Below are 16,269 nucleotides of genomic sequence, written 5' to 3'. Positions count from 1 at the left end.
GAGGCGAGAGAGTGGAGAAAGGATAGGAGTAAGGGGCAGGAAAAGGTAGTGCATGCACGGAAAGAACACAAGACAGTTCAATAAGTTAAAACGCAAATGGACTGAGTAAAATGGAAAATTAAATGAAGGGAACAATGAGAAAATTATACCAAGAGAATCTTTTGAGAAGAAACATAAAATACTCTTTATGAGCACCAGCTGTTCACATAGCACTATACTGCAAATGCAGTGGAGCTGTATAGATAATAGTGAGAAAGCATCCCTTCTTACAAGCACAGTTTACTACATCTAAGCTGTTTTAGATAACCACGATGTGCATAAATTAGCCATTTGTACTGCATTTTTACTCCAAAAACACAAGGATACAGTAACCAGGGTAAGTCAACAAAATGTCATGTTCACAAGTTGTTAAAGCAATAATTAGATAGTTTTACAAATTATAGATAGTAATATGTTTTACATAGTAATTGCTATGATTCACAGAGTATCACTGTTTTTAAATCTCATACCCATAGACTTCAGTGTACATGCAAGTATTTTTAATTTTGGATATCTTTAATTATTTTGCAAGTCTCGATTTGACCCCCCTCCCTCTTCTGACTAGGTTGCTTGGAAATATACAGACTTCTCATAATGCGTTGGTAGGTACCCCACTAGAAAAACAAGACGTCAATTAAAATGACAGAAAGCTGATTTTAAAAAGTCAATAAAAGATTAAATGTGGAAGAGATGAAAATAGAAGAAATCAAGTCGGAGGGAAAATCTGGTGTGCTTTTGTACTGTACAATGAAAACGTCACTGAGATTTTTAATTTATATATATATATTATTATTTATTTTTTTTTTAATTGCTGATTGTCATGTAATTTTATTTCAGTAGTTTGTGATTTTTTTTGACCTGACCTGTTAATCTAAGTTATAAATGTGACACGACATGGAGGTCAAATTTTCTTCAACTATTCAAATTAGGAAAGACAAGAGAACAACTAATTCAAAAGGAGGCAGATGTGTGTTGCTCTTCCTAAGACATGAGTCTCTAACGTTGCTTGCATATCCAGTCAGAGCAATAATTTAAAGAGCTGAAATAATTGAAACTGGTAAACAAGGCTGGATGGGGGAGTACAGCTCAGCAAAGAAATGTAAGCATCTGGAAAAGTATTGCAATTTACTTTCCTGAAAAATCAAACACCACTCCTAACACTCTGTCGCTAACTCCGTGATGGATGCTGTGGTTCACTTGTGAATAGCACCACCAATTACATAGCGACAACACAGAGCTAACAGCAATTCTAAGCCTCAAAGGACTCAATTACTGCTGTTGGCTTGCTTGGACGGGGTGGGGGGCGAAATAGACAGAAAAAGATATCTAATGTCAGATTCCTAAAATGATGGTTTCCCATTTGTTATCCCATATGCAACACGGGTCTTCCCAGACAATTTGCACTGTGTGCGATTTCAGACGCTAACAGTTTGAACGGTTTTCTAAGAGCATGTTTCTTCGTTTGAAAGAAAAAAAAAAAACCTGAAAAGCTTGTGGTTTTATTGCTTGTTGTTTTGGCTTCCCTTTGTACTGTGACTGAAAGTGCAAGCAAATGAAGCGACTCTGTGAACATGTCCTTGCACATGGCAGGTTCAAGTGCAGTAAGTCTAGCTGTGCAATTAGTGTTTAATATGTCAGGTTCTTTCTTCCAGCCTCCTGAGAAGGACTGCATGATATACTGGCTTATTCTTCTCTCCGACAGCATAAACAGGCGTTGGAGTGAGAAAGGGCGGAAATTATTTCCTGACACTCAAGTCAGTTTCTGGCATGCATTTGTTTGACAAAGGATGATGGGAAATGTAGTGGAGCAGGTAAAATGGAAAGAGGTTATTACTGACATAATGATGCTGGGCTTTTATGTCGGTATATTGTGCTCCGTAATTACTATGGCGGGTTTTACAATAAAGGGGAGCAGCACCAAAGGTCGTTTTAGTATTAAACCACATCAAAAATTATCGCCTTGAGGGGTGGGGGGGGGAGAAAAGATGGAAGGAATGAAAATGAGCTGAGAAGAAGAGAAGTGAGCGCAATAATGAAGGAACTGGATTGAAAAGGTCATCAAGGAATGTCAAATATGGCATTAGAGAGCTATAGTAAAGCTGTACATATGAAACATGCAGAGCGAAATGAGATGTTATGTCATTTATCTTTCCATATGCAGCATTGAATTCTATTCAGTTTGTTTGCAGTGCCCCAGTTGGCAACAAAAGTCCCCTCAAGGCACTTTACAAGACAAATAGGTCTAATTTATATCCAAAACACAATCCATTTCATGATTGCACTGATAAAAGTTGGAGGAAATAAAAATAGCTTATGATCTTCTTATATTGAATTTCTCCAACTAGTGATGTAAAAGAACATTGCTGATTATTTTCTTCTTGGAATCATCCTCACACACTGACTTTACTACAACTACCGAAGCAGTTTCTTTGTTCCTTGCCTTGGTACACCAGAAAAAGTCTGCTGCTAAAATGAGATGCGTTGCTATAAAAAAAGTACTTGTCTTCTTGCTGATTTATTCTGTTTTTGCGTGGGGGGGGGGTTGTTTTTTTTTTTGTCACACTTGAGTGTTTTTTAGTTCATTGGAGTAATTACAAAATCTGAGTTTTCAAATGATTTTATTTAGGAAGGGGAACTAATTCTCCAAACTAACCTGGCCGTGTGTAGAAAAAAAATAAATTGCATATGAAGCATCTGAGATGTGAGATGGCTGGAAATGAGTCTTTCACATTGCTATAGAAGGACTTTGGCCTTCTGTTCTTTACGGAATTGTTTTCAATTCAGTCGCACTGTTTTTAAGCATTTACGACGAGTTGATGTCGTAAATGCTTACGTCATTTATAGAGACAGATTCGCTGATTTACTTTGGATCATTGTCTTGTTTGGTAAGTCAGGTGCACCTGAGCTTAAGGTCAGGTATTGATTCTGGACATCCTCCTCTCTCAGCAGCGCTTCTTTTTTTTGCCTTGAAGTCTTCTATGAAAGGAGGACTGTAACAACACTTGAGGTACAGACGAATCATCTTCATTAACAAAGCAATGGATTTGAACTTGTGTTCTTTATCAGGGCTTGTTACTAAAGTTGCTGTTTCAGTACCTGCAGTCTGAGATCCATGAGCTTGCCTTTTAAATACAAGAAAAACGTATATTTTGGTAACCAGCTGCACCGATATATTAAATGAACTAGAAATACACCAATAAAAAATGGGCAGAATCACACCACCATCTTAATGAGTTTAATTTAGCTCAATAAGACCCAAAAACCTTAATTGTATGTCTTTGACGTGACTCAAATTAACCAATAAAGTGGTTTTATAACATTAAAGGGATGGCAGTTTCCATGTTTTATGTCTCTTTAGTTCAGACAAGAGAGGCAAATTCTATTAATAAATATAGTTTCCATAGCAACAGAGCATGTTTGAATCTCTGTTACAGCGGCTCATAATTTTACAAAGTATCTAATACCAAAAACGTCACACAGTAATAACGAAGCCACTGAAAAGTTTACAAATCTTTTTAGATAAGAGCAAATTGTTTTTCGGCCATCTTCATAATTCTGATCCTACTGTAGACACAAAGGCAAGTCTGCTACGGCAAATTGCTCATCTCCCACACGAGGTATTATGCATACATTTAAATGAAAAGTCTGCCTATATTTATATAATTTAATGTAAATTGCAGCCAGGGCATCTTCATTCAATGCTTTCTAGCCCTGATTGAATTAGTTAAAGAAATGCAGCACTTCGCTGTCTTTGACAATCCACTGCATTACCCGTTGTTCTAGAAAATCCGCGAATCAGATGTTGTTTTTAAAGTTTTGAGGAAATGTCTAGTCAACACCACAATATGAATAATATGAAAGTAAAACTGTCATTATTTTTTTTCTGCTTTTATTTACTTTACAGCGTCTGATGTGTTTGTGCCTTAATGGCCTGCAACCTGAAGCAAAAAGCTGTGCAAACTGCTTCCGTCCACTAGACTGCATGAGCAAGTTTGCTTCTGCATGCAATGAGTGCAGTTTGCCATGTGATCCAGGGCAGAAATAAAGCAAATAGAACGTACAGCACAGTTGCCAAAAATTGAGGAATCCGCTGCTTTGTGAATTCCCCCCTGCAGCATTACAAGTACGAGGTGATTGTTATTGGGAAAGTAAATATTACAAAGAAAATTGCAAGAACTCATACATTTAATAACACGGTGTGAAGTGATTACATCAGTTTGTATGAGGCGCTGCATTGTAGAAAAACTTTAAGTTATTGGCCTCAGCTCTGAAATACTTATCAGCAAACCAAAGAGACCAAAGTCAGCGTCTCATAGGAACTTTTAACAGTTCACGTATTTGTATGGAACATGTCTGGTACAGCCCTGTCAGCTCAGTGCACACATCTACGGACAAATGCGCTGTCGTTTGATGCCTATACATATGCAGAATGTTGACGTGTAGAACTCTGTGCGTCGTGCATTTTTCTGTACCAACTTTAAAAAGTGGCACCAAAACCATACAAATGTGACTCCCAGCTATCGCCAAGCTCTACTCTTCAGAAAGAAGGAGAAAGAAAGGCGGATATCTCTCCTGCACTTAATTTAATTTCTCACCTGAAATAATGTAAAGCATAATATAATCAATAAACTCACATCTAAAATGGCACCTGAAGCACCCAACCAGCCCAAATCTCTACATCCCATAAGATCCAAATTAGAGGACTCACCCTTAATTAGGGGGTATTTTCCCAACAGCTGCACAAGCTGCATTCAAGTACAGCTGGGGACACTATGTTGTTAAAATATGAAAACAACTCCAGAGAGATTTAAAGATGTTTTTTTCTTAAATGAGGTAATAGCCTTGTTTAACATTGACTATTTTCAGCTGGTTATGTTGTTGTATGATTTATTCCTAAAGCCAGGCAATGGCTACAGGCACTGGATGGCTAGGGCTGCTTATGCTACTTTATTCAATCCAGTCAAATGTCCAGTCATTTCTGTGCTTTCCACCTTTTACGTTTCAGGCAAGCCAAATTTCAGAAACGTAAAATATTCTTTATTTACTGCTGAGAGAAGTAAAAAAACTACAATCCTTTGTTTATTTCTCTTAATTAAAGTGCACCAAAACATGACTTTAAAACCTGTATATGTACTGAATCATGATTTCCTGTACATATTACCCACAGCTTATCAGTATTATCTCATGAAATGAGAAAGATTTAAAAATCAATCAACTCAAGAATGTCTGTCAATGTTTGTTTTTTTTTTTAAATTACTTTTATGTTGCCCACAAATGAATATTGCTGATGCAGACTCACATCTGCAAGGCTAAAGCAACAATCTAGGTTCCCTAAATTATCTGACCCTGACTCTGACCAAAGTGCTTGTGCATGCAGGTTTCACAGCGGGGGAGCTTCTCAGGCTGGAGAGTAACAAGGTATTTATGCATTACAATATCAACTGCTGGGTAAAGTCCAGAGCTTGGCTTTATTTCCTCTGAGAAATATAACCCTTGTGGAGATGAAAACATCAGCTCACGCTCTCATGCCTCCCCATTGATAAATGGACAAAAATCAATAGGTGAAGACCGCCTGTTTGGAGTTTCTTAAAGATGGAAGTCGGCACAAGTAAGCGCCTGTTTCCTTCAAGGTTCATTGATTTTCTGTGACTTATGTTCAAAGACCTCAACCACCTCTAAGATGATACATTCAGAAAGAAAAAAAAAACAATCTTTATAAAAAACTTAAGGAGAAAATTCTTATGCCAACTCTTAAGCAATGCAAGTTATACCTCAAACTAATATGCCCTTCTGGTCAAATTCAGAGCATATTTAAGTATTTCCCATGTTACTTGTGCTGTAGCTCATGCAAAGAAAGTTATGTAGGTACCAAATGTGCACATTTAAATTTTACTAAACATGCTTCATTGACAACTGTGACAATAAGGACAGAAGGCAGTCAGAGTGATCGCTAACGCAGAGCCTTAAGTACCCCAACGCGCAGATGGGAGCCTTCATGGAACCTCGTGTTATGACACAGAGCTCTTAATGTTTGAGAAAAGGAAAGTATGAGAGGAGTCAGAGGATAACAAAAGCTTTAGTGCACAATCAAACAGACTGCTGGGCTATATCACACCATTTGCATATTGTAATGAGCCCACTGTTTAGGGTTAGCAGCTTATTCTAATGATGCATTTAGCTTTTAATAAATCATTTAGGGCAGTTTTCTGCTGGAGCACAAGGAGATCTGCGTGTGTGTGTGTGTGCGTGCGTGTGTGTGTGTGCGCGTGGGTTTGGAGGGGGTGGGGTTTGTATTATAATGTAGCATTATAATGTATTTGTGTCTGCCATTGGGCTGGGGTTGAATGGGAATCCACAACTTGGTAAGAAATATTTTTTGGAGCACCAGATTCAGTTATCTTTATTCAAATGTGTCCTTGTGTGTTTATGTATGCTTGCTATATCTTCTTCCAAGATATTTTGAAGAATCCTCTTGCAAAGCCTCCGCTTGTAGAAATACAGATTCGTTACTTTAAGACCCTTAGCCTGGTTTCGGTTTGTCTTTTCCATTTACAGTCATATCTCTGTCTGAGCAATTTTCGAATATATGTTACCTTGGAAAAGTTTTCATATGTACAGAACTTTGCCTCATTTTGTTACTTTGCAACACAGGTGCCATATAAAAAAACCTTACCCATATAAAAACTCATGGCAGGCCAGATTTGGACCTAGGGCCTTGAGTTTGACACATGTGCTTTGTAACCAAACTTCAATATACTTTATTAGAATTTTATGTGATAGCACAACCCAAAATGGTGCATAATTGAGAAGTACCAATGTGACATTAGAAATGTGACTGGATTTAGGCCTCAGCTTTGACAGAGCCATTCAGATGGATGAATATGCTTTGACACAAACCATTCCATTGTAGCTGTGTTTTGTTTTTGTTTTTTAGTTGATGTCTCCTTCAGGATTTTCTTGTATTTAGCTCTTTCTGCTTATCAACTGTCCAGCAAATTCTGGTTGACTTGTTTGCCTCATCTCCTACATGGTTTGTGGCAATTTTAAAACTGGAATTCATGTCTTTCTTCCAATGTCAGTTTTCTGTTTGCCATTCTTTCATAAAGGCTACATATGTTGCAGTGCACCGCTTATAGTTCGGTCAGCAAATTCCTCCACCTCAGCCGTACATTTCTGCTGCTCCTATAGTGTCACTACCGTCTATTTGCTGCTTCTCTGAATAATGCATACCTTACCCATCCTGTCATTTCGAGTGGCCAAGCAATTTGTTGGTCAATTTGCAGTTGTGTTGTGCTCTTTTTAGTTATGGATGCTTGATTGAAGTTCAAGTTTGAATTTCCTCAATGCTGAATATAACTGGCATTTTGGCAACAAACTAATGGACACTAATAGTAATGTGGCTGCTGTCTGAAATAACAGCTGTTAAACAAAAATCTACTTTTATTCAGTGATGTGATGTCATGTTTTTCCCACTTTCAAAACAACTATCACTCTATTGGTTTAGAGAAAAGTTAGAGAGAGCAATGTTAAAACATGACAAAAAAAAAAAAGGGTGGAAAACCTTAAGTTCTGATTCTCTCCAGGCAGTGTTGGGGCTACCACAAATCAAGACAACATGGAAGTAGCTCTTAGTCAAAATATTACATTGTTGCGTCTACCTTTGAAAGAGGTGAAGCAAAGAGGCAATCCAGTCACCAACTTTTTTCACACTGCTGCTAATTTGGGGCATTTGTGATTAGAGGGATTTGCAATGGTTGTTTAAGAGAGATTAGTCTTCATATGGGATTTCAGGCATGTACAATGTTTAAATGCAAACAGACACATTCAGATAAACAGATCGGTTTAGTTTCATTGGTGGGGAAACAGTGATATGATGTTTAAAACTGAACAATAGAGGACATTGGAATTACCTTTTTTTGTACTCATTCCCACTGTTTTCTTTTTCCCTTTGTCATTCAAACACATTTTTTTTCTTTCTCAGCTGAGCCAGAATAAAATTTGTGAAGATCCACCAAAGTGGAACATGCTGGTCGCCTATCTGCCGCGGTTGAGACTCTACAGTAAAACAGACACTTGCTTCTTTACTCTGGAACACACACACACACACATACACTCACATGTACAGTTAGATGGTGTTCACACTCGCTGTGAGTAGGGATGGCGGAGACCCAAATGGCTTGGATTGCCAACGGCGTCTTGCTGCCCTGCCACTGTGGCCCGCTGCATGTAGGTCAGCCCAGACTGGAGGCATGCTTCACCTCCCCTACCATCCTCATCACTGTCCCTCGGATTCAACTCTCGCCGTCTCCTCCATTGCTTAATTCAATGCTTCAGTCACAACAGTGACTTTTTACCCAAACACTCATTCACTAAATAGGAGCAACAGTAGAAACCAGACATTTTTAGATGCACTTTACCGAAAAACAGTTGTTTTTTTTCTTACGGTCTGGCTTTAAAATCAGACAAAGCTTTTCCTATTTAAGGTCATTTAGGATTACCGATATCCACTTGCTAAATGGTAGAAGTACGAGTTATACATTTGAACAATTTGGGAAAACTCGGATGATGAAATCATGGCTTTTTTTAGTTTGTCAACAACATTTGAGCTAAATGGAGGCTGACTTGCAAATAAATTTTATGGAAATACCACAAACATGACTACGTACTGCATTTTAGTCAGTAATTACTATGAAGCTTGCTCCAAATAGATGAATTATAGAAGGGGATTATTGTATTAAATTGTGAATATATTCCAGAAACATTTAATCTTTTAAGTAGAGAAGATATTTCAACTTCTGGTATTATATGGTTAATGGTTCAAGAGACATCCATGCAAGCTGTAGACAGATGTGAATTTACACAAGTTTGATCTGGAAATTCAAAACCTACTGTAATTTAAAGAAATCTCTATTTCTCTGGGATGCGTGCAAGGTTTAGTAACCGCTAAATCTTTTGTTGCAGAATAATATTTCCAGATTGAATTATTCAGTTAATATTTGCATCTTGGCACATATTCAAGAGGAATTCTTTTAGATATAATTTTATGCATTAGCTAAAATGTGTTTAAGCTCTGCTGTGTACCTTTTTTTTAACATCAATGTGAGGCTGAAATTTATTTTCAAAACTCAATATATACATATATATATATACAAATATATATATATATATTTTTTATGTGTCTAAACTTCATTACTTTAGCCGGAAGAGTAATAGCACTGTCCAACACATGTTGGGGAAATAGACTACTTTTCAGCTGCAGGTAAAACATCCAAACAGAAAGAAATGAATTTTGAAGGGGAAATTGTGTGCAGACTTACGATAAGGACAATGCAATTACAGATACAAGAGTTCCAGGCAGCAGTGTGCATAATTTAGGATGGAAACTTGAAGATTCTGAAAGTGAATGATCAAAAGGTTGCTCCTGATAGGATGAGGAAATCAGAGCTGCTGTGATTTCAATTCTGCTCACTAAAAAAAAAAAAAAGAAAAAAAGTGCGTTTTTAGTTAGCGGTGCTCGTCTCTTGTGTTTGAATGTCACTGCATGCAATTATGCACCTATGTTGAAATGAATGATGTTGCTTTTCTATTCACCTTTTCATTTTCTGATGTTACTGAAGCATTTAAATACTGACATCTATCCATCCATCCATCCTACAGGTAGGTCACTATAGAAATAGAGGCACAATGTGATATTGTTTTAGACCAAAATGCTTTCCGATGACTCTGGTATTGCCAGTCTGGATAAGTATGGAAATTTGACATTTAGAATTTCAAGGAACCCTATCTACACTATTATGTAGATACAAGTCAAAGGTTGGCATAAAGACTGTGAATGGTCATGTGATTCATGATGTTTTGATTTTTTACGTACAAGGAACCTAAGCAGACAGATGGCAGATATTTCCCCCTATATCTATTGTCTTCTTCCCTGTCCAGCTGCCTGCGTATGTTGAGTTGATCACTCAACGTTCACTTCTATCTTCCTCGTCTAAAGGCCATTACTGCTGTTAAAAATTTAAGACGCTTCGTGAAAACTGTGCTGACTGCTTTTCAAGTGATTTTCTACAAATTATTGAGATGCCAGGATGACTTTTATCCTCACATCTGTTTGCCCTCTGCCGCCTTGATGTGTTTGCTTTTCACCAAATGTCACCCTTCATATCTCTCATCCTGAGCTTTCCACATCTCTATTTATTCTTTTAGTAGCTCTGTCCTTTCAAGCCATTCTCAGTATGCCAAACACTCCTTCCCTCGTTTTTCTTGAACTTAATGCTCCAAAGAAATTGCATTTAATGAAGCATATGGGCTGAAAGGTTGCTCCTTTTTTTTGTGGAGGTCTTCTTTATGCATGTTTCAAAAGACTGACATTTGACAAATGCAAATGAAAAAAATCTATAATATATATATTTATTTTTTAATTTAAATTCATCTGTTCTGTGAAACAGATTTTTTTTTTGGAGAACATGACAGAAAACGCAGCACTTTTCGGACAAGGAACTGCAGGAGTGCGATAAAAGTGCAGAAGATTAGAGGTTATGTTTCAGGTTAGAAAACAATATCTAAACTTTGAATATCACACAGAGTATTGTTCAGTCAATATAGTCAACAATAAGCTATATTGTTGAAAGAAAAGCTAGATGAAGTCTGCCACAAGCTATGTAGAGGATACAGCAAACTCAGGTCAGACAGATGAGGTCAAATCGGAAGAATTTCAGCCTTTAAACAAACTGGTGTCTGAGATAAAGCTATTTTGCAAAGAATAGGCAAAAATGGTGGAATGTGCTTGCAGAGGCATACCTCAAAAAATATGCAGCAGACAAATTTGGTTTTACAAAGTACTGACCATAAGGGGTCGAATTCAAATGCCATGCAGAGTCTTGTTAGTTGTATTACAATATGGGAAATCTGAATCAATTCACTGCTGCTAAAAATCCACATTTGTGTAAAATGTTGTTTGATCCCAACATTTTACATAAATGTAAAATGTTGTTTGATCCCTGAAGTCGTTGTGAAAGAATAATGCAACAGAGTGTTTCATGAAAACTTTATTTTTTATTTTTTTACAAACACCCCTAAGGAAAAACAAAACAAACAAAAAAAAAGTCGATTGTAGGCTGTTTTCGTTCAGTGATTCCCATTTTCACCCGCTTTGCACTTTTTTCTGTGGTTTTTTTTTTTTTTTTGCCCTGTCATTTTTCATCACAGTTATTTTCTCCTCGGCTTCAGGAAAGCACACCAACACAAATTGTTGACAGAGTCAAAATGTCCACCTGTTTTTGTTGGGGGGGTTTTTTCCACCACAGTGGAACTGACTGACATTATGACTGATGTTTTCAGAAGTTGTTTTCCTGATAGCTCAACTGTGCAGAGATACGTTATTGTGAGGAAGATTTTTTTTCCCCCCGTACAGATTTGCTTTTTTGTCACTCTTCAAGTGTTTCAAACCACTGAAGAAATTTTCATATCAGACAAAGATAACCATAGTATTTACAATAAGTGGTTTTCAAATTCTTCTTGGTAATGGAAAAGGTATCCAGAATCATCTTCTGAAAAATAAATTGTTCCTCCTTATTAAAGTATGAATTTACTCTGTTTTGCACAGCTTCTTTTGGCATGTTCCCTAACCATAGACAGACTATACTGTCACTTTAAGGAGGATAGTCAGCACACACAACTCCAAAGCCAGAGCAGAAAGACGTGTGTGCAATTCAGAGGAACATCCAAAATTAATGACCCTTCACTCACTGTATGTATTTTTTCGTTTTGATGTGAGCAAGGTGAAGAGGTTTCAGTTAAATGCCACGGCCAGCACACTGCGCTTGCCTACTTTAAATTGAAGAATGATATACCGTGCGTGTTGCTTATCAGCTTCTAATACACCCAGACCTATTTAATTAGAAACCGGGTTAAATAGAACCTGTCACACAGCTTGAAGTAAGGTAAAAGATCTCAAACAGCATCCCATCATTCCACAGTTTAAAGAAATTAAACTTTGAGAAACAAAGTCACCCCTTCCCCCAACCCCCAAAAAAACCAAGTCTATCAATTCAGAAAGAGTTACACAGCCATTTCTGAGGCGTTGGGACTCCAGTGAATGAAGAGTGGATAGCCTATGAAAGTTACTCCGGCAACACATCGATGACTCACCCAGGAAGTCCCAAAAGAACCCAGCTCATCATCTAAAGCACTGAAACCCCCTCTTAACTCAGTTAAGGCCTATAAGAAAAAATTTATCCACGGGAGAAAATAGCTGCTGACAAAAAAAAAAAAAAGAACAAAGGCCAATATACATTGGCTAAAAAGCTATGTTGATAACCCAGAAGAATCATGTGAAAATATTTTCACATAATGCACCCAATTTTATCTGCATTGCAAAATACTTTTTTTTTTTTTTTTTACTGCATTGTTTTCATTGACAATAGTTTAGTCGCTGATCTTCAGGAACCTGTAATCGCATATGCTCACAGAAGTACACACAACTCCGCTTTGACGGTGAGCAAACTCTCAATTTCCTGCCTTATTTGTACTCCATCTTTTTGCTCCCCTGTAGGCAGAGGCTGAGATGCACACCTAAAACAGCCCCTAGTGCAGCTGTAACGATGAAGCCTGGAAAAAATCAAAGAGACTGGCTTCTTTGTGTGGGTGTCACTTTTGGTTTCATGTTTTTTAAGCTTTTAGATTACTTGAAAGGAACATCCCAACATTTAATGGGGGATTAGTAAGTTATCTGCCTGTGAAGTCTGGTTTTTTTTCCCCCCCTTACACATCATAGCATTTGAAAGTGTTTGTGGTCCTTTCAACTACTGTTTTTAATTCATTCAGTTCAGTCAGAACAAGTTGAAAGACTCCAGGCTGCCTGGAGATAGATAATTCATACCATACCTGCTTTTATTTTCTTTAAAAAAAAAAAAAAGGAAAAACAGTTCAACATTACTGCAGAACAAAAGGGAACCTTATTTTTTTTATGTGCCGATTAAGCTTTGAATAAATTTTGTGTTTTCTTCCAGGATCGAACGATATTTTCAGGAAAAGAATTGTCATTCTGTCGTGCCAAATTTTTCTGACAAGCCCATTTTAAATAAGCTGCTCATATCTGCTAATTTGTTGTCTTTTCACATCACTTAGCATCCATTGGCTGCAGTTGGAAAACATTCATTCAACACATATTGATTTTTAAAGATGGGCTCGAGTAAAAACCAAGGATAAACAATCCTTTAGAAGTTCTATTTAAGTTCTTAATTCACGGAATATTATTCCGTCTTGCCATTCTGCTCTTTATGGTCGCATCACAAGCTGATATCAGCTGGATAATTAGCCGGGTTATATTATCAACATGTTCTGAAGGATTAGCCTGTGCTACTCCATGCCTCACACAGGATGATATACCACTCTGTCCCTTTGGCCTTTTGTTATTTGGACAATACCCTGTTTCCTTGCTTCTCCACCTGCACCTAGTTTCTCCCCATCATTGCATCATCTGTGTTCGTCTCTCCATTGATGCACTGTGCATGCTTGCAGCCCTCGCAGAGTGATCCCGTTAGAGGGCTAATGCTGTGAAAAATGACAGTAAACTGGCACTTTCGCTGCCATCGCCACCAGTTTGGGGCCGCCTGCCGCCTCCAGACCTGTTGCCTGGCAACTCCCCAGACAGCATTTCTCCAAAAGGCGAGAACTTCTGTCTGCTGTGCTGCGATACAAGCCCAAGCTTAATAAGCATTACATCTCGTTTTCTCTTATCGTTTAGTTGTTGGTGACACAAGTTAGCTGGGAGCTAAAGCTACGCAAAGAGCACCGATGCAGAATGTGTCTCAGTTTGGTAAATTAATAAAAGGATCCGCAAAGAGTGAAACATAAGAGAACATTATTGGGACAGAATGTTGTTGTTCAGCCAGAAGGATGACCGTAGATGATAATTATGTATTTTATTTTGAAGATTTTTGTCTCTACTTGTCAAACAGAAGGTGGGAATGGTTATGTAATGTAACCTTACATGTAAATTGATAAACTGTATGACTGAAACCAGCAAAACTTTTTTTGTTTGTTTTTATGGGTATAATTTGGCCAGCATAAAAAAGGAAGAGTCAGGCTTAAGAGCAAAAGGAGAGGTTTGCCAAGGAGGAAATATATTTAAATAAAAAAATAATAATAATTGGCTAATATTTCACATCAGCCAAGAAATGTTTTTAGTAATGTTTTAAAATAAATAAAATGTTTTTAAAATATTACATTATAAAATATTTTAAAAACATTTTACTCAAATTAATTTGTTTAAAAATAGAGTCTACATTAAAAAAAAAATCATTTCTAATATGTCGTACCCCACACAAACATTTCTGTAGTGTGCAAGTGTTTGCCTCGAAACTGTGTAAATGTACTTGTGCCTCTTCACTACCATCTAAAAAACAAGTTTGATCTACAAAAATTAACATAAAGGATAATAATTTGTAATTTATTACTTCAAATTTTTACTTATTTGGATTTCATGGACAAAAATCACCAAATAGGAACATGAGCTGAAGAGACAGCTTCTTATAATTACTTACTGCATCACATTTTGTTTTCCATTTCTGTGCTCGGCTCCTTTCCAAGCCGGTTGTCTAGCAGGAGTTGAGAAGAAGCTACTTGAAGCGCCATGATGAAAATATAATTCTTGACGTTTCAGATCCCCTTCTCAGCACTATGCCAACTAATTGTCGTTCCTTGTAAGGAAATAAAAAATAGCCCGTCTGTGCGTCATCTCCTGCCCCAGTTTTCGATGTCTCCACCAACGTGATGGCTTTTCAAGCGGTAACCCATTTTTATCCCAAGCTTCACCTAAAGCTAACAAGAAACCCAAACTCCAGTCGCAGCATATTCACGGGCATGAGTGACACAAACCAAGCAAGGTTGCTGGGGAACTCTCAGAGGGGGTTACAAGAGAGCTTTGACAGAGCCTGTGATCTCACTGCCAGCGATGCAATCCTCGGTCTTTAATGTGTTTCTGTTTTGAGACATCGGGGCTTCTTAAGAGGCTGGAAAGAAAAAAAGTATATTATACGTATATCCGAGTTGGGATTTGGAAATTAAAGTAAGAAAACGGCATCGTCATATGATATTGTGAATAAATAAAAAGGGGAAAAAAAGACTTTACATTGTAGAATTTAGCCATGCTCACTTGTTCATGCATGCTTGCATTGCAATGTTTTATAAACATTGAATCAGTCAGTTAAATCTTATTAATGGAATATTATTCACAGAGTCGAGTGCAACACAAAGTGATGTTTACCCGGTACAGACGCACAGTGAAATGCCCTAAATGATCAAATCATAGAGCAAAAAATGCTTAAAAAAAAAAAAAAAAGATGTTTATAGAACAATATTTTCAAAATATAACTACAGCTAGTGTTTTATCTATTAACACTAAATAAAAAGTTGCAGAAGTTATCAAGTGCATTCATAGGGTGGCGGTAACGTGGAGACACATCAATGTAGAGGTGGGTATTTATCGTAGTCGCATAAATGAATGCCATGAAACCACTGAATGGCATTCATTCAGTGGCATTCATTCATGTAACGAATAAACTAAACATTCAAACAGCATGCTATTAATATGGATTGAGAATTAAAATACAGGGTACTGCAACGTTCCCTCTTTCTTCTGCTCATTTTTTTATAAGTTGAATTTTAGGAAGCTCACTGCTGTACTATAAGTATTCACACACTTGCATGCAGCAACCATCTGCTGAGGTAGTGTACATACGTAAGTCTGAGACGATTTGGAAGAGCAGCATGGGATTATTCTGAGTATCATCACATGTGGCTTCCAATTATCATACAGTACTATGCAAATGAATTTAGGCCATCTTTATATTTCCTTATTTTGCTGCCTCAAATGTTATTGGAAATTTTATGACCAATAGAAAGTAGCTCATAGTTCAGAAGTCCTATTTGTAATTTATCGAAAGCCTACTAGCAGGTCATGTCCGTAAGCGCACAGCTGGTGCTACAATGGAATAGTCAACACCAAAGCATATTCAAATGTTAGGATGGCCTAGTCAAAGTCTAAAGCTAAGTCCAGTGGAAAATCTATTCCAAGACTAGAACATTTATGCTCGAAAAGGCTCTCTATCCAGTCCAACTGAACTTGAGTGTTGGCAAAGAATGGGACTAATGTCGGCGTCTAGATTTGTGACTCTGGTACATGGAAGATTTGAGCTGAATTTATTGTGAAAGATCGTTCTAAAAAAAAAA

General features: G+C 37.3%; 1 protein-coding gene across 1 annotated transcript in view; it reads left to right on the top strand.

Moving 5' to 3' along the window:
• Positions 1 to 16,269, top strand: part of gabbr2 (gamma-aminobutyric acid (GABA) B receptor, 2) — a 187,795-nt gene that overhangs the window by 152,681 nt on the left and 18,845 nt on the right. The gene's annotated exons all lie outside the window — the stretch shown is intronic.

Source organism: Poecilia reticulata, linkage group LG11 (genome assembly GCF_000633615.1).
Source record: "Poecilia reticulata strain Guanapo linkage group LG11, Guppy_female_1.0+MT, whole genome shotgun sequence".
Classification (NCBI taxonomy): domain Eukaryota; kingdom Metazoa; phylum Chordata; class Actinopteri; order Cyprinodontiformes; family Poeciliidae; genus Poecilia; species Poecilia reticulata.
The sequence above is the reverse complement of the archived record's forward strand: the minus strand, read 5'-3'. Positions and strand labels throughout refer to the sequence as shown.